The sequence below is a fragment of the Petaurus breviceps genome, unplaced genomic scaffold, assembly GCF_028583685.1.
Source record: "Petaurus breviceps papuanus isolate PSGF00001 unplaced genomic scaffold, PetGlider_PUasm1.0 37, whole genome shotgun sequence".
Classification (NCBI taxonomy): domain Eukaryota; kingdom Metazoa; phylum Chordata; class Mammalia; order Diprotodontia; family Petauridae; genus Petaurus; species Petaurus breviceps.
Genome location: NW_027186296.1, coordinates 9514732 through 9537995, shown reverse-complemented (window position 1 = coordinate 9537995; position 23264 = coordinate 9514732).

The window sequence follows — 23264 nt, the reverse complement described above, 5'->3', positions numbered from 1 at the left end:
TATTTGTAATCTCTATAGGCATTGTGAATATGGCATTGCTGATACATCATAGCGAGTAAGAGCACCGGCTCCAGTGTTGAGAAGACCTGGAGATCGAATCCCGGGCTCAGACACTTAGCACCCACCCAGAAACACCTGGCCGTGTAACCTTGAGCAAGTTACTTAACCCCAATTGCTTAGGGGCAGCCAGGTGGCTCAGCGAGTAAGAGCACCGGCTCCAGTGTCGGGATGACCTGGATCAAATCCGGGCTCAGATACTCAGCATCACACCCAGAAATAATAACTGGCCGTGTAACCTTGAGCAAGTTACTTAACCCCAATTGCTTTAAAAAAAAAAAAAAAGAATGAATAAATAACCTCTTTCCCTGCTGGAATTCAGCAACTTCTTAATTTTAAAATTTTTCATTTCAGACAATGTAATGTATTTACCACCTGTAGTGTCAATAAATTCAGACCTCTAGGTATGTGGCCAACTCTCTCTACAGACTCTGCTAAAGCTGAGTCCCCCATTTGGAAAAAAAAGTTTTCTTTGAACAGAAGACTTCATTTTTAATTATATTGAACTGAAAAATCTCTGTTCTAGCTCTCATGTATTTTTCCTGTGATTCATAGGGAGAACTATAGAACTTCACTGGAGTTGTATACATGCTAAAACAACAGGGTAAAAAAAAAGTTAACTTTAATTTAAAGGCAGTGATGCTCCCTTCAGAAAGGGTATCTTGACCTTCTGTTTGAGTCTCTAAATTTCCTTTTGTGCTTCCTGGATAAAGATATACTGACTAATTAGGCATGTTCAGAACCACATTTTTTGTGATAATAAGTTAAGGGATACCCTTAACTAGCAACAGACAATATTTAGACTTTAAAACTTGATTTTTCTGACTAAAGATAAACAAGATTGTAATCACCATGGTGTAATGGGAATAGAAATTTAAAGATCTTCCCTGTCCCTAGGCTAAAGTGCACCTGGAGCCTGGGGTGGAGGACTTGTTTTCAGTAGATACTTTTTGATTGGGCAGTGAGTCAATAAGGTTGTAACATTCTCTGAGCCAGGAGAAGGCTATATAAGCCCTGATGTGTAGCTTTGTTTTGGGGCTCACTTTGAGAAGTGTTGTGTGGTTTGATCAGATGAAACTCTGGGAAGCCATTGTTGAAAGGCCCCCGGCTTTGAAAAACCCGATGTTGATTTGGTATGGATGTAATGGTTGGACAGTTTGGAAAACTGTCTACTTGATCTGGTTCTCTGTCTTGATAATTCTGTCTGTATATTCTGAAGTTCGGGGTGCTGACCTTTTTCCCCTGAACTAGGTAAATGATACATATTTGACTGATTAAAGTAAGCTTGTTAACCCATTTTGAGTTGCTTTCCTTTAGCAAAGCAGATCTAAGAACCTGTGTTGGCAGCCACCCTGGGGATGCTGGGGTGCTTGCTGATACACATGGTGGAACCAGAAATTATAGTGAGACCTGTGGAAAGAGAATTCTATGCTTTTTCCTTTACAGATCCATTCTTCTCCTTTCGGGAGACAAATGAGAAAGTATCTTTGCTTCAAATGGGAAATATCAGGTGTCCACCTCTTTTGTTGGTTCTGGAATTGATGCAACAGCCTTGATTTTAAAAACAAACAAACAAAAGAACAACTCTGATCTCTACGTAATAAAATGCTGCACCACTATGAAGGCTAGACCTGGTCTCTCAGTGAGACCCCCCACAAATTATAGAAAACAGAGGGTGTGATCAGGATAAAAAGTTAAATCTCCACTGAAGAAACACATGCCACATAAAGTTCTGTGTTGGAAAGGCTCAGCATAAAGGACCAATGTTGGGAAGTAGACTCCTCTTGCAGATAAGAGAATAAACTCTTGGAGAAGGTTTTTTGTTGTTTTTTTCCCCTGAGCATCTAACATATCTAGATTCACTTCCAGTAAAATAGTCTACTATGTGCAAAGCAAGAGTGGTGGCAAATGTCAAGTGATACTTTCAAATCATGATTTTTCTACCTGTATCTTGATAAAGTCTGGCAAAAAAAGAATGCTATTCAATGAAGCCACAAAATAGAATGTATTTATACATTCATATACCTGGAAAAAGTTTCTTACTAGGACATTTATTTTCTAGAACCTATTGACATTGACTGTGTTGTCTCTAGTGCCATAGAAAGAATAATTGAGACTTGGGTTCAAATCCTGCCTTTGTCACTTTCTAGCTAGGTGTCCAGGGAAAAGTTAAGTCCCCAAACCTATCAAAAATATCAATTTCCTCATTTATAAAATGGGGGAAATAATACTTTCTGTCCCAGGTGTGGTTTCCCTAGATCACTCAAAGCCTGGTGATGAAAATAGGTAATTTATTTAATAGGAACATAGTCAATAGACTTCAGGTAGAAGCAATCTACAAGGCAATAAAAACAGTATATAAGGATATAAAGGTAAAAACTTCCCAGCCATAAGGGAAGTTCCCTGGAGCTCTAGGATTCAGCTATCAATAGAATCCTAGAACTAACTTTCTTTTTTTTTTTTTGGAGGGCAATTGGGGTTAAGTGACTTGCCCAAGGTCACACGGCTATTTTTTGTGTTAAGTGTCTGAGGCCAGATTTGAACTCAGGTACTCCTGACTCCAGGGCCGGTGTTCTATTCACTGTGCCACCTAGTCGCCCCTAGAGCTAACTTTCTATATTCTTTGTCCAAAAGGCCCACAGCTGGATTCTAGGTCAATACACTTGGGCCAAGGTTAACTCAAACCAACCCAGATCTACTCTATGTTGTTTTGGCTTCCAAAAGCTCCATTTGGTGCTGTAGACTTTAAATCAAACCACCCCTTTTCCACATCAGAATTCTAGCTCTCAATAAATTCACTCTCTATTTATCAGGTAGTGTTGAGAGAAAGAACTTTGTAAAACTTGAAAGTTACATCAAATTGAGTTACTACTGTTGTTACTTGATTATTTTCCAGTTTAGTTCCCATTGATTTTATCAGTCACTTCTTATTAATATCTTGTAGAATTTCACCCCCAGTTAAAGTCTATGAAACTTCAAGCAGAAATATACAGAATTGAGGTGGTAAAGCAAGTAGAGTAGAATCCCATTTTAAAACATCTCAGGTCCTTTGGGAAGAACTAGGCTGAGGAATGGCATAGACAGGATCCTTGACTCACTGATACAATGAAAAAGATGGAAAAAAGGACTGAAAAGAATCAAATTTCATTGGTGGCTGACAAATGGAGGAGAAAAGTAGTTACATTAAAATCAAGTTAACTCTTTAAAGCAAACTGGACAATTCTCATGCTATCAAGTTATGAAGTGATCTATTTGAATGGAGGAGATGAATTTCATTCCAGTCCATTGAATTCAATTTTTAAAAATTTTATTGGAAGCTATATTTAAATCAATGATAAGCATTATGAAAGTAGACAGTAAGATACAAAGGTAAGGTAAAACAATCTTTAAGATATTATTCCAGCCCTGGACATTAGAGTTATTTTAACCTTTAAAAAATGGAAGCTACTTTGAAATAGCTTCTATAAGCCACCACTCAGAAGTAAGTTTGGGACAGAGGAAAAATTGTAACCAAGCTGGTAACCAAGACTGGAAAAGCAAATGCTTCCAGTTCATTAAGGTCATTTGTTCCTATTTCTTCTTTTTTTATTTAATTTACTTTATTTTTTAATTTATGGGATAAAAGAAGCATTTCCATAACATAGTATAATAAAAAAAAAAGATAAGTGTACGTGAAACTATAAATCTATTAAGAACAATTCTGTATTCTTTTAAAATATGTAATAAAGTTACCATGTAAATTTCTTTTTTTCCTTTTTTCTTCCTTCACCCCCCCCCATCCTGCCCTAGAGATGGCTACCATTAGATATGAATAGGTGTGTGGTGTGTGTGTGTGTGAAATTATTCTATACATATTTCTATTTATCAGTTCTTTCTCTGGATGCGGATAGTGTCTTTCTTCATATGTCCTTTATAGTTAATTTGGGTATTTATAATAGTCAAAATGACTTAGTTGCTCAAAGTTGTTCTTAAAACAATATTGCTGTTACTGTTTACAATGTTCTCTGGGTTCTGCTCACTTCGCTGCTCACCATTTAGTGCAAGTATTTCCATGATTTTCTAAGATCATTGAGCTCATTATTTCTTATAGCACAGTAGTATTCCATCACAACCATTTCTGTAGCTGTTCTTTCTGCCTTCTCTGTTTGTCAAATTGCTGGTTTTCTAAGCACCTGCCTAGACTCTGTATGACTGCTTCTCTGAACCTGCCTCCCTGTCCTTTGACTGATTGACTATCTTGTCCTTCCTTGTTTTGTTCCCCTATGTAAAACTACTTCAGTATGGCTACCTGTCTTCTGTCCCTGAATCCTGGTATTTGAATACATTTTGCTGTAGTGGAAATAGCTACTCAAATGACATTTTAAGATTCCCCAGCTCCTTTAGCTATGTGAATTTGGGGAAGACACTTAACCTAGTCTTGATTTATAAAATGGGAATTACAATCTCTACCCTGATGAATCTTAAAAGTGTAATGGGGATCAAATTAGATTTCTGTGAAAGTTCTTTGCAAACTTAAAAATTCCATTATCAAAATAGCCCCCTCAGGGCCCAACCCATTCTCCATGTCATGGGGGAATAAAGGAGGGATGGGAGTAGTAAAAAAGTAAAAAAAAATGACAGTCAGGGTGATGATATATGAGAGGGACTCTGTCCCCCAAGAAGACTACAGGAGCTGTGACAGTTTGTCAAGAACCCTGAAACCCTAATAAATTGGATTCTGGCAATATTGCTGATTAGGCAAATGACCTATTGACTACATGATGATAATGATGGTGGTGGTGGTGGTGGTAACAATAATGATGATGACAATAATGACAATAATCATAGAAAATAATAATCTTGTGTGTATAGTATTTTACAGTTTACCAAGTATTTGCCCCTGCCACAATGAATAAAACATTAAGGTATCACATATATGTCAGATATTAATATTATAATATCTGTTAGTTGCTGTTCTTCATTCTCAAAGAGAACCAAAATGACATCACTATGCTAGAGTCAAGTTTCATTGTATGCAAATGTGGCTGATCAGACAAGCTCAGAATGCTCTACCAATATCTATTATATGCATGAGGAAACTGAGATATAGAGGTCATATGGCTAATAAAAGACCAACATTGGAACCCAGATCTTCTAACTCCAAGTCCAATGTTCTAATTCATGTCTCCATATATACTTATTCCCATAGAAAAGTAGCTTTTTACTGAACTAAAGGGGACAGAATTGAGAAGTAAATGATGTTGACATATAAGGAGCAGAATAGAAGATAACAAGAGGGCTATGTTCTCATCATAGCCACAAGAAATATCTTAAATCTAAAATAAAAAGGACAAGGAAAGAATTCACTCTTCCATTAGTAAATCCTCCGTAGGCCTCACACCTGGAACCCAATCTCTTTCTATACATGACCCAGGTATTGAAATGTGCTAGAAAACCACTAGAATGGATGGCAGAAGAATGGGGTCCTATTCTTATCTCTACTAATGACTAGGTTGTGACCTTCAGCAATTTTTGAAAAAAAAATTAAATTTTAATTTAATCAGTTTTCTTATCTGTAACATGTGAGGGTTAGATGAGATGACTTTCAAAGCTCTGACAATCTGTGATTCCAAGGTTAAGCCCAGGGTCATGCAACTCCTAAGTATTTGAAGTCAGATTTGAACTCTTCCAGGAAGACTTCCAAGTCTTCCCAAATCTAGGCCTAGAACTCTATACACTGTGCCAGCTAGCTGGAATCTATGGTAGAGTGGCACGTTGGGCAAAATTGACTGATTTTTTAGTTTTGTATTGGAGTGTGGAGCAGGGGTATGCTCGATCCAGAATGATCTGGAGACAGCATGGTGTAGAGGAAGGAGTGCAGAGTTTAAAGGAAAAGAACCTGAGTTCGAATCCCAAATCTGTTTTTTTACTACCTGTGTGACCTTGGGCAAATTACTCGATCTCTCAAAAGAGAGAGTGCATTAGATTATTTCCAATGTCCTCCTCATTCTAAACTCTGTGATCTTATGATCTCAGAGATCTCAAGTCTCCTACACTACCCTAGTATAGTTTATGCCCCCAGAAGAAAAAGCAAGTTATAGGGGCGGCCAGGTGGCTCAGCGAGTAAGAGCACCAGCTCCAGTGTGGGGATGACCTGGATCAAATCCGGGCTCAGATACTCAGCACCACACCCAGAAATAACTGGCCGTGTAACCTTGAGCAAGTTACTTAACCCCGATTGCTTTAAAAATAAAAATTAAAAAAAAAAAAAGAAAAAGCAAGTTATAAAAAGAAGTGTATTCATGAATGTTTACCAACTGGCTCTCCAAGGATGTATACATTACGCATTTTAAAAGTTTAATCTTCATTATTAACACTTTTTCTGTCACTTTCTTAAGTCTAGACAATCAACAAAACAATAAACCGAGCCCTGATTTATGGCATATGATGATTTTCAAGGTATAAATGTTCACACTAAAAATTGAACAATCTACTCTGATATGAACTGACTTCAACCTCTGGTTATAAAGCAAATGAAGAAGTTTGGGATCCCTGAAGGAGTATCCCAATGGTATAATTTATTCTATAACTTCATGACAGCCATTCATAACAGAGTAATGATGTATCATGAAGAAAAATAAAGAATGGTGATTGTTAGGGTATCCCAGATGTGAAAATTCAATAATTTGTCATGATAGGGCTCATTATGACAGGTATCCAGGTGTCAGTTGATGGAATGTTGGATTTGGAATCAGGAATCCTGACTCAAACACTTAGTAGTAGTGAGACCCTAAGCAAATCACTTAACACCTCTCAGCCTCAGTTTCCTAGTCCATAAAAATAAGATAATAATAGTACCCACCTCTGAACTTTGTTGTGAGAATCAAATGAGATATTATATGTAAAGCACTTTGCAACCTTAAAATGTTCTATAATTGTTGGTGATTCTATCTCTTAATCAGGCATGATTTTGGGCCTCCTTAGCTAAACTCTTCAATGTAATTATCACCAGAGTTCATTCCATTTCAGCAAACTGTTCCCCACAATTTCTGTCAGGTGAAAGATTTAAAGGCAAGAATGCTCTTGAGAAATGTGGCTTCTGGACCTTGCTCTCCAAGCAAAGCTTTGAGGGTATTTTTTAAAGGATGAAATCGCTTTCTTCTTAAGATCCCTGACTATGGTGAAAACCCCTGCTCCTTCTTTCTGTCTAGGCTTTCATGTTTCCCCCAGAGGCCCTCCTGTTTCTGTACTTCGCTTCCTATCACACTGATCACTGTGGGCACATAGAGGGCGCAGAAATATATTCCAGCTATAAGGCCGAGACGGTGAGATTGGTGAATTTGTCTGATTTCTGGAAGTTCACTGAATATCTATCTTTCCTTACGTTCTGTGAGTTATAAGATTCTTGACGAATAAGGAAAATCAGCTCCCCACTGGGAGGCTGTTTGTACCAGAACAGAGCATAATTACGGTCACTGGCATCGTACTTGCAATTCAAAGCCACAGCTTCTCTCTCTTGTCCAGATGTTGATGGTTGTGGTTGAATCATCTTCTCAGCTGTGCTGTCTCCTGAAGGAAAGAGAAGAAACAAAGGATTGATCCTCTGGCATTGTCCACAGAGATATGGTCCCAATATAGGACTTAAGGAATTAGCTGAAGGAACCAAAATTTGCTTGCCATCATCTTCCCCTCTTCACAAATACAAACAGTTACTTCTCTCATCAGATCCTACACTTTGAGAGTTACCATGTGTGTGGTCCTTACCAAGAAAGCTGGAGAGAATCATTATCCATATTAAAGTTGAGAGTGGCATGTTGCCTAAAATCCTTTTTGGTTCTGTTTTGAAACTCAGTCTCAGCTCCACTTCCTATATGACAAGGCTTTTTAAGTAGAGTCATTGGAGTTCTGTGACACCCCTGTCACACAACAGGAAATGAGATTTCTAAGTGTGGCAAACTTAAATTAGTCACGTCATACTTCCCCAGACAGCCTAAGCTTATCCTGATGCCCCTTGCAGGTTAATTGTTTCCCTAGTAGTTGGTTGAGATCATATTTATCAGTATAGATGAATAAACTCTAATGTCATTAAGTTACTTTTTTGATGTCTTTAGTTTTTTAAATTAACATTGAAGAATTTTTGGAAATGAAGGGAGATTGATGGGAAAATCAAAGGAAAATTCAGTGAATTCATCTGTGATAAGACCCTTAGAGAGGTTATGAAATACAAAATATAAATGAATTGTGATTTCTGCCCCCCCCCCCATAAGAGTCTATACAATATTCATCCACCTTTTGTATTCTCTCTTATCTCCAGGCAGAATCTGAGGTGAAAAATATTCACAAACCATGCCAAATGCATTCAACATCTGCATACCATCCCTTACAAAACTTTAGCAATGAAATGCATTTGCATTTGACAAAGCTTAGTCCTCTCTCTAATGACATCAGACAAGGCCTTCAGACTCTAAGAACCTGCCACATTGTCCATATTCTTTCCAAGCTAGAGAAAAATGATAGTATAAGAACCTGATATTTTTTAAAGTAAGACATTCAGAGACAGTATGGTGTAGCAGAAAGTGAGCTGGCCTCAAAGTTAGTGAGATCTGGCTTCAAGGCCCACATCCGATATATACTGGCTGTGTGACTCCAAGCAAATCACTTAGCTTCTCAGTGTTCTAGGCAACTCTCTGACACTATAGGTTGTAAAGAAGGTGCCAACCTGCATGGGTAAAGAAGTTTCCTAAATCAGTGAAATAACATGTCCAATCCCTATCCTACTAGAACATGCAAGAATCTTTCTATGCAAAAGGAGGTAGCATAGCAAATATCTGTTACCGAATGCCAAAGGCCCTGAGAGAATAACTGTGGTAGAAATACACACAGTTCAGCAAAGCTCTGAATTTCTGAATAATTTGGTGTCTTAGCAGCATAGCTAGCTGAATCTCTACTCTTCAATGGACAGAAAAACTGCAGTAGGTAATTGAGTTGAGGGTAGCAATTAATCTTTCTTCAGTTGACCTTTCTTGTATGAATATATAAGGGGATTGTCTTTCATCTTTGTCTCTCCAAGTGCTGAGTTTCTCTATTCTCTATTGTATTTTCTCTTCTTGAGCTAGGTAGCTTCTCTATCTCTATCTAAATGAAGTAGTAAGTTTGACATTCCAGTAGTTGTAGGTATAAAGAGCCCAGAAGAGATGATGGAAATCCCAAGGACCTTGTGACCTTCGTGGAGAAGTCCCATTAGCTCAATGAATCCAATGGGATCTCACCTCATCTCCTTTCTGTGTCTCTGCCATTCATAGTCTCTTGGCTGAGTTGCCACATGAGCCTTGCACATAAAGACTCTCAACAAATGCAGTGATTGATTGGATTTGATGTGCTTTTATTAAATCACTTAATGTGTGACTTACACTGCTTTTATTCAAATTTATTCTATCAAATGACTTACACAAATCAGTGTAAGTCACACATTAAGTGATTTAATAAATGCACATCGAATTCAATCAATCACTGCATTTATTGAGTGCATTTATGTGAAAGGCTCATGCGGCAACTCAGCAGAGAGACAATGAATGGCAGAGACACAGAAAGGACATGAGGTGGGATCCCACTGGGATTCGTTGAGCTAATGGGACTTCTCCATGAAGGTCACAAGGTCCTTGGGGTTTCCATCATCTCTTCTGGGCTCTTTATACCTACAACTACTGAAACGTCAAACTTCTTGTTTCATTTAGCAGAATAGCAAAAGGGCAAATGATAGGGCTACCATCTGGGGGTGATTTTCCCTTCCCTCATTTTCCTAGCTGCAGGAACCTCAGTTTTTGTTTTGCTGGGCACTGGGCAACTAGAAGTATAATTGAAATTTAGTCCATCTCTTTGGTGGTGTGATAAGAAAAGCATTCTATTTGGGCAAAAAACACAAGCCCCTTCCTATACCTGGTGGAGGTATGTATTAGGTTCCCCCTATAGTTCATGTCACTGTGTTGCACAAAACACGTAAGAACACAGCTTAATCCTCCATTTAAACAGATGCTTTCTTTAGGTGAAATGACATTTCACTCTTAATAATCCTGGTCTATTGTCTCTCTCCTGTGTTACCTCTTTTCTCAAGAGAAGCTTGAGTATTTCTCTGGGAAACTAGGCATACCAGAATGGAAAAGCAGAATGCTTAGTCTTGTAAGTGCAGTTTAAAGCTAGTAATGTCCCTTCAGAAAGGATAAAATGGACTTGTAACTGGGTAACTGAACCTCTATTAGTCCCTCCTAAAACCTAATGCTTTTAATTATACTGGACATGTGTAGAAGAGACAGTGAGAAAAAACATTTAAAGATGCTTAAGATCTAAGACAAAAAAAATCCTTAAGATTAAAAGAAATACCTTTTCAATTTATTATTACTGAACTTTAACCATATCATAAGAACTAACACAGGAGCAAAGATCATGGCTAGTTGAATATAAGGGAAAATTCCTCTTTGAAAGAAGGATTCCTCTTTGAGAATGTTGTCTCAGCTTTAAGTTTGCCTTCTTTAGGACTCCTCTTTCATATGTTAGAATTTTGCCCTGTTCTGAGTTCCAGCAATTTGTAGTGAAGAAAAGATGTGGCTGAAATAGAAAAATTAATTTTGGCCAATAAGTTGACAAACCATGGGAAATTATTCATATTTAAAATATAGCTATGAAGAATGTGTATCCTCTTGTGGACAAGAGAATGAACTAGAGAGGAAATTCACTTCATTCATCAATGATTTATTAAGTACTTACTAGGTCTAGAGCACCATGTGAGGCCTTGGAGAGATTAAAAAAATACATGAAGACAAAGTCCCTGCCCAAATGGAAATCACAATTTGATAGTCTAGACTATTGTATAAGAGATTTCCGTGAAGTCATATACTCTACTCCAGACACATTTCCAAAAATGTTGGTCAGATTTGGTCTATTATTCAAATGGAGTGAAAGAAAACATCAACAGAAACAGAGAGAATGACTGATACGTGCCCAAGATATAACCACTGAGCATCAAAGGACGTATACCAATGTAGGGGTGCATCTTCTCTGGAAAACATACAATTGGTTTATTCATAGGATCATGAGTTTTGTTGGGCTTGTTTTATCCTAGTTAGTATATGTAAAAAACATACTGAGTAGCTATTATATTCCCATTTTATTCCCTTTTATCATTATCATTATAGAGGAATGTGCCCAAGGACTGAAGAATTCTATAGTACTGGCAAAATTAGTCACTTCCTCGGTGGACCTCGTATATATTCTGGTATATTGTGGAATGAGAATGAAAGATTGGGGTACAAGGTGATTATGTCCCAGAAGTGCATGTCCTCATAATCTAAAAATACCTACACAAGAGCTTCTGGAAGTCAAAAAAAATGGGCTTTCCTTCCTTTCCCTTCAATCTTTCCCTAAGAGAAAGAAGATAAGGGGGCACATTATTCCATGATAAGAAATAATTCACTTTCTTATAATGCTGTGCACCTAGAGTACATGTCCAGAAAGTAACTAAGCATAATTGCTAAGAAATACAAACATAAAAATAAAATAGAATAGAAATAAACAGAATAAATAAATAGGAAAAATTAAATAAATAACATATAAAAATAAATTTTAAATAAAATAAAAGGAGCTTCTGAGAGGTGGCAGTGGTGAAAAAGATAAACCAGTGCCAATGAGAAGAGAAGACAGTTGTTAGTTCTCATGGTAGCAGTAACTAATATAAGCAAGGAATGATAGGACCAGTTCTGTGACCCAGAAATTCTACTGCCAAGAAAACATTATGGCATCAGTGCCACAAACAAATGGAGCAACTGAGAAGCACAATAAAGCAGGTGTCCCCTTTTTCTTTTAAAATATTGTCAATTTCAATGCACAGGTAGCAGCACCCTCCTCACACACAAGATGCCATGGCACTGGCCACAGAATCTGTGATATCAGAGAATTCAGGCTACATGGACTTTCCCTATTGTGGGCATTAATGGACAAAAATCATGATAATCTTGGAGAAAGGGCACTCACTCACCAAGAAGGGGTCAATAATTGCTCCTCATAACTTTTTAGACTTCTAATTTTCTTTTCTCTACATATACCATGTAATAAATATATTTTATGTTCAAATTCCTTGATAGTCCCAGTTACTTCTGAAAGTACCATTAGAAGAGAGATGAATCCATGATTTAATGGTCCTGGAGAAAATCTTTAAGTGAGACCAAATATGTTATAAAAAGTATTACTTATTGAGTAGCCTCCAAGATATGACTGTACTTGTGAGTCCACTCTTTGAACTACAATAAGTACGAAGTTTCTGGTTGTCTGTGCATAATTTGATATAAAACTATTTGGGTAACTTTGATTTGTCAAGAATGAATCAAAAGAAATTACCTTTGGTCTCCTTCTCCCAGATATCTCCTTGGTCAATTGAGATCAAAGGTTGAGGCAAGAGTTAGTCCAGTCATTCCCAGGGGAGTGTAGTCTCAGGAGTTTCTAGTAATGGATGAGCACAAGTCTTGGAGCAGTGGTACTCCAAGTTTCTTCAAGCCACAGTTTCAGGACCTACGGTAAAGGCATGTTCTACCCAGCCTTGTTCATTCCTTATTGATTCGTATTCTGCCCCATTGAGCTTTCTATCCCCACACCTTTCCCTCAGTTTTCTTTACAAAGATAGTGCCTTTTCCTCAGTCCCTTTCTCTTTCTAACACTCCTGTACTGCCTCCCTTTTTCCTCTTTCCTCCTTCCCAAAGATTCCCGAATCCTAGGGATCCAGGGGCTGTTTATGCGGTTCCTCTTCCCTTCTAGTCTCATCCTCAGGTTTTGCCTCCCCCTTTCCTAAGGGACATAGTATGTTTATCATTTTACAGTGAAAGAAACTAGGAGGAAGGTTCAGAAGAGACAACAACACCCAGTTTGGGCAGTTCTGTGACCCAGAGTTTCCATTGCCTTGAATACAGTATACATGAGCATCACTTCATGAATTTAGTTTGTTAGATTTATTTTAATATAATTGATCAGTAGTCTTCAGTCCCCAGGATACCTAAGGCTGACTATTTAAGTTAGGAGAGTCAATGGTGTTCAAAGACCCTTCTAGAGGGAGGTGGCATAGCAATAGACACTATATGATTAAGGTATACTGGAAAGAGAAGTAGAGAAATCAATGGCCCTAGATCATGGGAAGATTTAAGGGTGCAAAATAAGCCAGCTTCTAGGAAGTCACAATTTAACACTTTTGTCTTTTAATGTCTGTTTTATTAGTGAATCGGTTTTAGACTATAAACATTAATTTAGCAGTAGGTACTCAAAATGTAAGATACTTGTTTCATTAACAATGAATCAATAAACTATGGAAAGAACTGAAAAATATCAATATTAATATTCTTCCTTTAAATGAAACCAGAAGAGCCAAAGAAGTTGTATCCTAAAAAATCAAAAGGCATTTATAAAGTGCTTAATGTGTGTCAAACACTGTGCCAAACACTAAGAAAATAAAAACAAAAGAAAAAACTCATAGGTCGCAAGGAATTTACACTCAATTAGGGGAGACAACATGTACACAGCTACATATATACACAATATATAAAATGTAAATACAGGGAAATCAGAGAGGATCTCTGGCAGCTGAAAGGATCAGGACAGCTGTACCTTACAGCCTTACAGAAGCCATCATGGAGACTTAATTTTGATAGGAACCAGGAATTTTAAAAGGAACAGAAGAGGAAAAAGTGCATTCCAAGAAGAGGAGACATTGGTACAAAAGTAAAGAAAAGGGAAATATACTATCGTGTATGAGAAATGGTAAGAAAGTCAACTTGAATGGACCACAGAGTGAATAAGAGCAGTGGCATGAAAGAAGGTTGGAAAGGTAGATGGAGAGCAGGTTGTGAAAGGCATTCAAGGTCGACAAAAAAAGTTTATGTTTTGATCATAGAAGCAATAGGGAGGCACTGGCGTTCCTTGAGTAAGAGGAATGACACAGTCAGACCTCTGCTTTAGAGAAATGACTTGGACAGCTGTATGAAGCATGGATTAGAGTGGAGAGACACATTTGAGAGACACAGGAGTTGAGTTGTTTTATCATATGACCTAAGAAAAAAAAGAAGCATCAATTCATGAGATATTGGATATGTTTCTTTGCAGTACTCATAATGAGCAAAAAAAGAAGAAGAAATTTTTTGTTTGTGTACCATGATATGTTGTAAGAGATTTTAAAAAATAGAGAAATTATAAGAATTTTATAGGACCCTCCAAACTAAATCAATGTAAATTTTAATACTCAGTGACTGCCCTGAAAAAGTAAGTAGAGGAATGTCAAAAAACAATTGGAAACTATGACAAGAGATTGATACCCAAAAGAAGTCAAAGGTTTATAGACTACACAGAAGGCTTATGTCTATACAGCATAAATATTTTTAAAAAGTCAAAAGTCATTAAACATGGTGAACACCAAATAAAATCATTTTTAAAAGAGAGAAATTCACTGTATCTAAATGAAAAGTTAGTTTGGGAAGGAGCCATTCCTGTGAATAGAGCACCAGCCCTGGAGTCAGGAGGACCTGAGTTCAAATTCAGCCTCAGATACTTAACACTTACTAGCCATTTGACCTTGGGCAAGTCACTTAACCCCAATTGCCCTGCCTTCCCCCCTCCAAAAAGAAAAAAAAAAAGATAAAGATGAAAAGATATGGTATGCAGTTAAACTAGGTACACCTGACTCATTTAAACAAGCTATTAAAGCCACATGTCTTTATGCCATCAATGTCTGCCAGGAAAGAGGAGGAAAGCACTGGATGTGGCTAGAACCGAACACAAGAAATAAAGTTGATGGTATCTTAACAGACATGAAATGACTTATTAGTGATGTAGGAGTAATGTGATAATCCGTTCTCTATGCATAGTTAGACCATCAAATAGTCAAATTCCATGGCCAATGTTTTTTAAAAGGTAAAGATTCAATGCAACAAATCAATTCAGCAAAGACTTATTAAGTTCTTCATATGTGACTGACACTATGCTACGTGCTAGGGATACAATGACAGAAACAAAACAGTTCCTGCCCAGGAAGCTACATTTTACTGAATAAAATAATCATATTAATAATAAATAGAATTTATAGACTGCTTTAAGATTTGCAATATGCATTACAAATATTATATTGTTACCCTCACAACAACCCTAGGAGGTGGGTGCTATTATTATCCCTATTATATAGACAAGGAAACTGAGACAGGCAGTGATTAGGTGACTTATCCAGGGTAACACAGCTAGTACATGCCGAAGACCAGATTTGAACTGGTCTTCCTGATTCCGGATCCAGCATTCTATTCATTGTACCACCTAGCTGCTTCCTGAGGGTATACTATGTATACCCAAATTAGTATAGTACAAAAAAATTAAGAACAGAATACTAAATATTGGCAACAGAAAGAGACAATCAAGGGAAGTTTGTATAGAAAGTGACACCTGAGCTCTGGGAGCAGCTAATAATTCAGTCCGGCTATAACAAAGCATACATGCATAGGAGTAGTATTGGAAAGGGCTGGAAAGGTAGGCAGGAGCCAATTGTGGAGGGCGTTAAATAAGAGTCAGTGAGTTTTGTATTTTAAAGTAATGGCAAAGGGGGAGTCACTGAGGGATTTTGAATAGAGGACTGATGTCAAAGACCTACACTACTATTAGATTATTTTGGTAGCTGTGTGGAAGTTGGTTTAAAGAGGGCAAAGATTGAAAGAGGGGTCAGTACCAAGAGCTTTTATTTACTGAGTTCAGGTAAGAGACAGTAGGTCCTGAACTAAGGTGGTGGCTATGTGAATGCAGAAAGGTGTATGAGAAGTGTTATAGAGGTAGAATCAATAAGACTTGACAGCTAATTGTATCTGTGAAAGTGAAAATGATGCAATATTCAAGGATGTCTCCAAGGTTGGAGATGTCTTAGTTATTTCTGGAAATATCCATCCCTGGTCTTCTACAATTGATCAAATAGATAAACAAAACAGAGGCCCCATCTGACAATGTATATAGTATTGTGCCCTAAGACTTCCCTGTTCTCTGCCAAGAGAAGATCATTATTGGTTTTTCACTTATTCTGATTTAAACTTCCTTTTTCTTCCTATATTTCAATAGCTATTATAGTCATTGTGAATTTTATTTTTCTGGTTTAGCTTCTATCATTCTTGCATCAATTCATACAAATCTTGTATTTGTCTGAATTTTTCATGTTCTTTATTTCCTTTTGTTTTTATTGGACCCATGATTTTATTGGTATAGGGAACTACCAGTGAGGAAAATCCCTCTACCAATGACTATCGTCATCTGCTCTGTAACTTACAGTCTTAAGAAGTTGCTTAGGGCACTGAAAAATTAAGTGACTTGCCCAGGGTCACAGAGTCATCATAAGACAAAAGTGGGACAGAGGCAGGACTGACTCTAAGCCTGGTTGTCTATGCATTATTTCATACTGATTTGTCATTTATGACTCTAAAATAATATTGCATACAAATGATGAAACAATCAAGAAGCATTAATTAGGCACCTACTATGTGCCAGACACCGTGATAAATGCTGGGGATACAGAAAGAGGCAAAAGATGGTCCCTGCCCTCAAGAAGCTCACAATCTACTATACTACAGTTTTTTTTAACCATTCCTCAGATAACGAGCATCTACTTTTTTCCAGTTCTTCTATTATTAAAAATGTGCTGCTATAAATATTTTATTATGTATTGGAACTTTATTTCTGTCTTTGCCCTCTTTGCAATATAGGCACATAAAATGTTAGTGGCAGAAGCCAGGTCTCTTGGCTCTGTGGGGATTTATATATGCATGTGTGTGTATCTATATATGTGTCTGTCTGTGTGTCTATGTGTGGGGGATGTGTGTGTATATATATATTCATCCTGGCTAAGAACATAAGACTTTCATCCAGCAGGTATCTAGGTTCTTTATGTTGTTCCTATCAAATAACTCTATCCCTTGGCTACCTATAGGCTTGTGTACAGATTGAAAATGTCTAGGGAAAGATCATGTGTCACTATAGTGCAAAAGTAGGTACCCAACTCTTCAGCCTTTGCTATTGGAATGTGCAGGAACCTATATTTGATGGTAGTATCATGTAAATGTAAATCTCCCATTCATTTTTTTCTCTCATTTGAATGTTGGGGTAGAATGTCAGGGGTAGAATATCGGGAATAGAAGGTCTTTCCGAGGCTTTTGTTAATACCACTACAAACTTCTGGTAGTCATGGTATAAATATATTTCAGAGAGCAGCTTTCACTTTCTTGGACCCCCAGGAAAGGGAGTCTCTGCTCCACTGGCTCTTGACCACTCACCCCTGTTCAAAAAGAGAATGTCAGAGACAAGATGTGAGTCAATAAGCTGACATCCTACAGAAATGACATGTATCTTTCACATGTTCTATGGGAAATCCCAGATGAAAAAGACTGAGTAGTTGTTTCTTCAATTCCAACCTTGTAGGAAACATTCCTTCTTGACTCGCAGCATAGCTGAAACCACAGGATCATCAGTGAGACTCCTGAAACTTTCTCCACCCTTTCTCCCATCCCAATGGAAGATTCTGTTCTGGCTCCTAGATTATGAATAGAGCCTTCCAAGTCAAAGAAATTATCTCTCTTTTCTGGGTGCTCTTCTGTTTCTATGAAGACAAGGTTTTATAGAACTGCTGCCAACCAATGAAAGGCAATCTCCAGTCCCTTGGTATCATAAACAACCACATTCATCTTATCCAGTCCAGATTCAACCCTTCTCAGTCTCTGAAGGGAAATGGAAACACTGACATCTTGTGGCAGTACCTTAGATTGTGAACTGCTCCAGTTCTCGTGAACAGCCCTGTATTTCATTACAAAATTGCATGCGTTGCAGAAGTGTATTGTCAAGTTAGAATTGAAAATGAATAACGAGTCTTCCTACGATCCTGGAGACATTTCAAACAGTTTTTTCATTCCCTCTTTCACTCTCCAGATAACTTCTCATCAACTCCACATGTCAGACTATATCATTTCTCAGGGACTGCAAAGTCCTATGTAAAAGAGAATTGTTATATGTATACTTCCCTATTGTAAGTAAATAATTTGATCTGTGGTATGCATATACCCAAAGCAGGAAAGTTATTGTTGTTATCTTCAAAGTACTTCATTTCAGGATCCTGCTGGGCCAGTATTAACAGAAGCTCTGTTTAGGTCAAAATCCTACCTGACTAATGAATAGTCAGATCTCAGTTTATTGAGAATCACTACCAACATTGTACTAAGATCTTGGCACTAGAGGATCTGCAATGAAGGGAATTCACATAAATCAGAGATTCCAATAATATTGATTAGATATTCAGAACCTCAGGATACCAAAGATAATGGAAACTTAAGCTTCTAGCTACTTTGAGACTGGACATTGAATGAGTGTGGTACATAGAAGGTGTCTCTCAGATGTGTCTCATCTTGAAATAAGGCTACAAAAGTGGTACTGACCACAAATTCAGTCAATGCCTGAGAGTTCAATCACCACAGTCATCTACTGCTGCTGCTGTTCAGAATCTAAGAACCATAAGATATAGAGCCAAGAGGTTATAAAGAGCATGTACCCAAAGTTCAGTGGTCACAAATTTCAGGGAGCCAGAGACTTCCTTTCATTGGTTGGCAGCAGTTTGATAAAACCTTATCTTCATAGAAATAGAAGAGCACAGAGAAAAGAAAGATAACTTCTTTGACTTGGAAGGCTCTATTCATAAGCCAGGAACCAGAACAGAATCTTCCATTGGAGAAAGGATGGAGAAAGTTTCAGGAGTCTCACTGATGATCCTGTGGCTTCAGCTATGCTGCGAGTCAAGAAAGAATGTTTCCTACAAGACTGGGAGTGAAGAAACAGCTACTCAGTCTTTTTCATCTGGGACGGTTTTGATAGTGATGGGGATGGTAGTGGTTATTCTGGCGTTTCCCATAGAACATGTAGAAGATAAATGTCAGTTCTGAAGGATGCCAGATGCACCAAGACAGTTTCATATTGATCAGAGATTCAGATTCCTAGGGAACCATTGGTATTGGGGAAATTTTTGCCTATATTATCACATTTGCCTGGAATACCAATGATTTTTATGTCCTTTTTAGGATCTTTTTCCAGTTCAATAGTATTTAATTGTAAAGATTTCATGTGTTCTTCCAATTTTGTTGTCCTTTGACTTAAATAATTCTCATCATTGAATGTTCCATTTATATCTCTATCATTTTTTTATTCAAGATAAATACTGCCTTGCTCGTGTTTTTATATCCTACTCTAAGCCATAGTTTCCAGTTTTTCTTTTAGAGCTCTTAAATTTTAATTAAAACACTTGTCCAAGGTCATACAAATGATAAATGGAAGTTGTAAAATTAAAACTCAGTTCCCACCATTCTAAGTTCAGCAAAAGAGTTCAGTATTCTTTCCTCCTTTTAGGTATGAAATAAGGAAAAATATCCTAACAATTAAAACTGTCCAAAAGTAAATTAAGCTGCCTTAGGAGGTGATGACTTTTCCCTTCTTACAGGTCTTCAAGCAAATGTTAGATGACCAATTGCCAGTGATTTCATGAAGAGATTCTTGGTCAACAATACTTAAATAAGAATGGGATTTAAGGCCCTTTCCAACTGTGAGATTCTGTGATTCTGCTCAGTTATCTCCCATATGAACAATATTGTGTAGTACATTGGAGAGCACTACTTGCAAGAGTGAGGCAGAGTAATTAAAGCTATGCAGTAATGGATGTGAAGCCCAGACATGGGGTTCTCAGTGAAAATGGGATTGGCTTATGCTAGGTGGTACCTGAGGACAGAGAGAACAGCCAGCAAGGACACTGAAGCTATATGAAGTGTATCCCTTGGCCAAAAGTGAAGAAACACATTAAGAGGCTTAAGTCTATTAATTAGTCCTACAGAGGGGAAGGAAGAAAGAAGATTCTGCCATTGCTGTCAAAGAACTCACAATCTTATATGAAAGATATGATCATTATGTAAATATATAAATTCCTATAGCATGACATAGTAGTATGTCATGAGTTCCTATGAGTACTATAAAGTGCTATAAAAACAGAGAAAGGGAAAATCACTTCTAGCCAGAGTGATTAGGTATGACTTCAGAGAAGAGCTGGGATTAAAGAATGGGTAGAATTCTAAGAGGCAGAGATTGACAAGGATGGGATTCCTGATGGACAGAATAGCCAGAGCAAAGGCACAGAGATAAAAAAAAATGTAAAACATGCCCAATGAGTGGGGAGTAATCTGGGCCAACCTATGAGATGATGACGACACATCTAATTGACAAACTCTTTCAAAAAACCATTTAAGAGAATAGCATTGGTGGTATAGAATGTGGAGATGGAGACAAGATGGTGGAATAAAAGCAGGAACTTGCTTAAGATCCTGCTCCAACCACCTCCAATACCTATAAAAAGTTACGCTAAACAAATTTTAGAGCTACAGAACCCACAAAGTGACAGAGAGAAACAATTCTCCCACTGAAGGAAGCCTGGCAGGTGGACAGGAAGGGTCTATCACACTGAGCTGGGAACCAAACACAGTCCCTCATGAGCTGCTGACCCAGACCCAAGGGTGGCCAAGACCAGCTGGAGCAGACTTCAGGAGAGTGAATCACTGGCAGCTGTGGTTGTTTCCAGACTTCTCAACTCATAAACCCCAAAGAGAAAGTAAAAGGTCAGTGGGGAACTCTGTTGGAAATGGGTAAGAGAAGAGTGTGGTCCAGCTGCTACTATGTGACTGCCTCCAGAGCTCCTGGCTTGCAGATCATAGGGGGACCAAGCAACTATTCAGAGGGTAATCTCTCTTCTTTTGACCTGCTTGGATCTGGGTCACAGTCTTGGGTGGTGGTCCTGGGGTGAGGAATGCTAGTGTGCCAGAGTTTGTGGTGGCTGTAGAGAGGGTGCCCTCCTCATAACTTTGACAACAACTGCAAAAACCCCAGCAATTTTGGACACAGCTCTCTCCACTCTGGAAATGAGCTCTACTGTGGAAAAAAGCTCAAAAGTCAAGTAATTGGCTGGCAAGATGAGCTAACAGAGGAAGTACAATCAGACCATAGAATTTTTGGAGGGGACAAAAAGAATCAAAACATGGAACCAGAAGAATACAACAAAGTCAAAACCCCTGCATCAAAAGTTTCCAATAAAAATATGAATTGATTGCAAGCCATGGAGGAGCTCAAGAAGGATTTTGAAAATCAAGTAAGAAAAGTGGAGGAAAAATTGGGAAGAGAAATGGGAGTGATGCAAGAAAATCATGAAAGGTTAGTCAACAGCCTGACTGAAGAAAATAACACCTTAAAAATAGACTAACTCAAATGGCAAAAGAGGCCCAAAAAAACAATGAGGAGAAGAATGCCTTAAAAAGCCAAACTGGCCAGATGGAAAAGGAATTTCAAAAACTCAATAAAGAGAATAATTCCTTCAAAATTAGATTGGAACAAATGGAAACTAATGACTTTATGAGAAATCAGGATAATATAAAACAGATCCAAACAAATGAAAAAATAGAAGGCAATGTGAAACATCTCACTGGAAAAACCATTGACCTGGAAAATAGATCCAGAGAGATAATTTAAAAATTATTAGACTACCTGAAAGCCATGATCAAAAAAAGAGCCTAGAAATCATCCTTCTAGAAATTCTCAAGCAAAATTGCCCTGATATTCTAGAACCAGAGGGCAAAAAAGAAATTGAAAGAATTTACTGATCACCTCTTTAAAAAGATCTCAAAAACATCCCCAGGTCATCCCCACACTGGAGCTGGTGCTCTTACTCGCTGAGCCACCTGGCAGCCCCTAAGCAATTGGGGTTAAGTAACTTGTTCAAGGTTACACGGCCAGGTGTTTCTGGGTGGGTGCTAAGTATCTGAGCCTGGGAATCGATCCCCAGGTCATCCTGACACTGGAGCCGGTGCTCTTACTCGCTGTGCTACTGGCTGCTCCTCTTAGAAATATTATTGCCAAATTCCAGAGTTCTCAGATCAAGGAGAAAACATTACAAGTAGTCAGGAAGAAACAATTTGAGTATTATGGAAACACAATAAGGATAACACAAGATCTAGCAGCTTCTACATTAAGGGATTGAAAGGCTTGGAATATGATATTCCAGAGGTCAAAGGATCTAGGACTAAAACCAAGAATCACCTACCCAACAAAACTGAGTGCAATGCTTCAGGGAGAATTATGGTCATTCAATGAAATAGAGGACTTTCAAGCATTCTTGATGAAAAAACCAGAGCTGAGTAGAAAATTTGACTTTCAAATACAAAAAGCATGAGAAATATGAGGTGTAGCACCAATGCATTATTTATAGCTCCCATGATCACAATAAAAATTGTGACTATAAGTATCACATGATGCTCGATTGCAAAATATACCAAACTCTCCAGATAGAGGATAGAACTGAAGCATTTATTTAGACACCAGAAAACTGAATCCCAAAACCAGTAAGTAGATTCCATCATAGTACCAAAGATATTAAGAAGCTACTATAATGCTGAGAGCCACAGCATCCTTCAACCTTCCCACAAACCAATACAAGATCAATATCTACTCACAAACTTCTATACCTCCTTGCTTCTTGCCTGAACTCCTCTCTTCCCCATCATCTGGCTAGCTTTGAACAGCTTCCTGTGGGCTCTGCTTCTCTTCAGCAAACTCCTCCCACCACAGGCTCCATGTGATTACCTTCAGCCTATTAGGGGGCAGAGTTTACTTTCTAAACAAGGGAGGTCTTCACACTCCCCCCTAGATCTATTAAGAGGCAGGGAAGATCTTCAAATTCCCATTCCCCTTTCAGAAGGTAAACAGGGAAAAGAAATCATAAGGAATTTATTAAAGTTGATCTATTTACATTCCTACATGGAAAAACAATAATTGTAACTCATGAGACTTTTCTCAGTATGAGGATAGTTGAAGGGAATATATACATATACATATGTATGTATGTATAGGAGGGTATATGTGCATATGTGATGTGTGTGTATTTGTGTGTATATTTGTGTACATGTATACATAGGCAGAGGGCACAGGACCAGTTGAATAGGAAGGGATGATATCTAAAAAATAATATTAAGAGGTGAGAGAGGAATATATTGGGAGAAGGAGAAAGGGAAAGACAGACTAGGGTAAATTATCTCATACAAAAGAGGCAAGAGAACACTGTTACAATGGAGGGGAAGAGCAGGAAGGCAAAAGGGAGTGGGTCAACT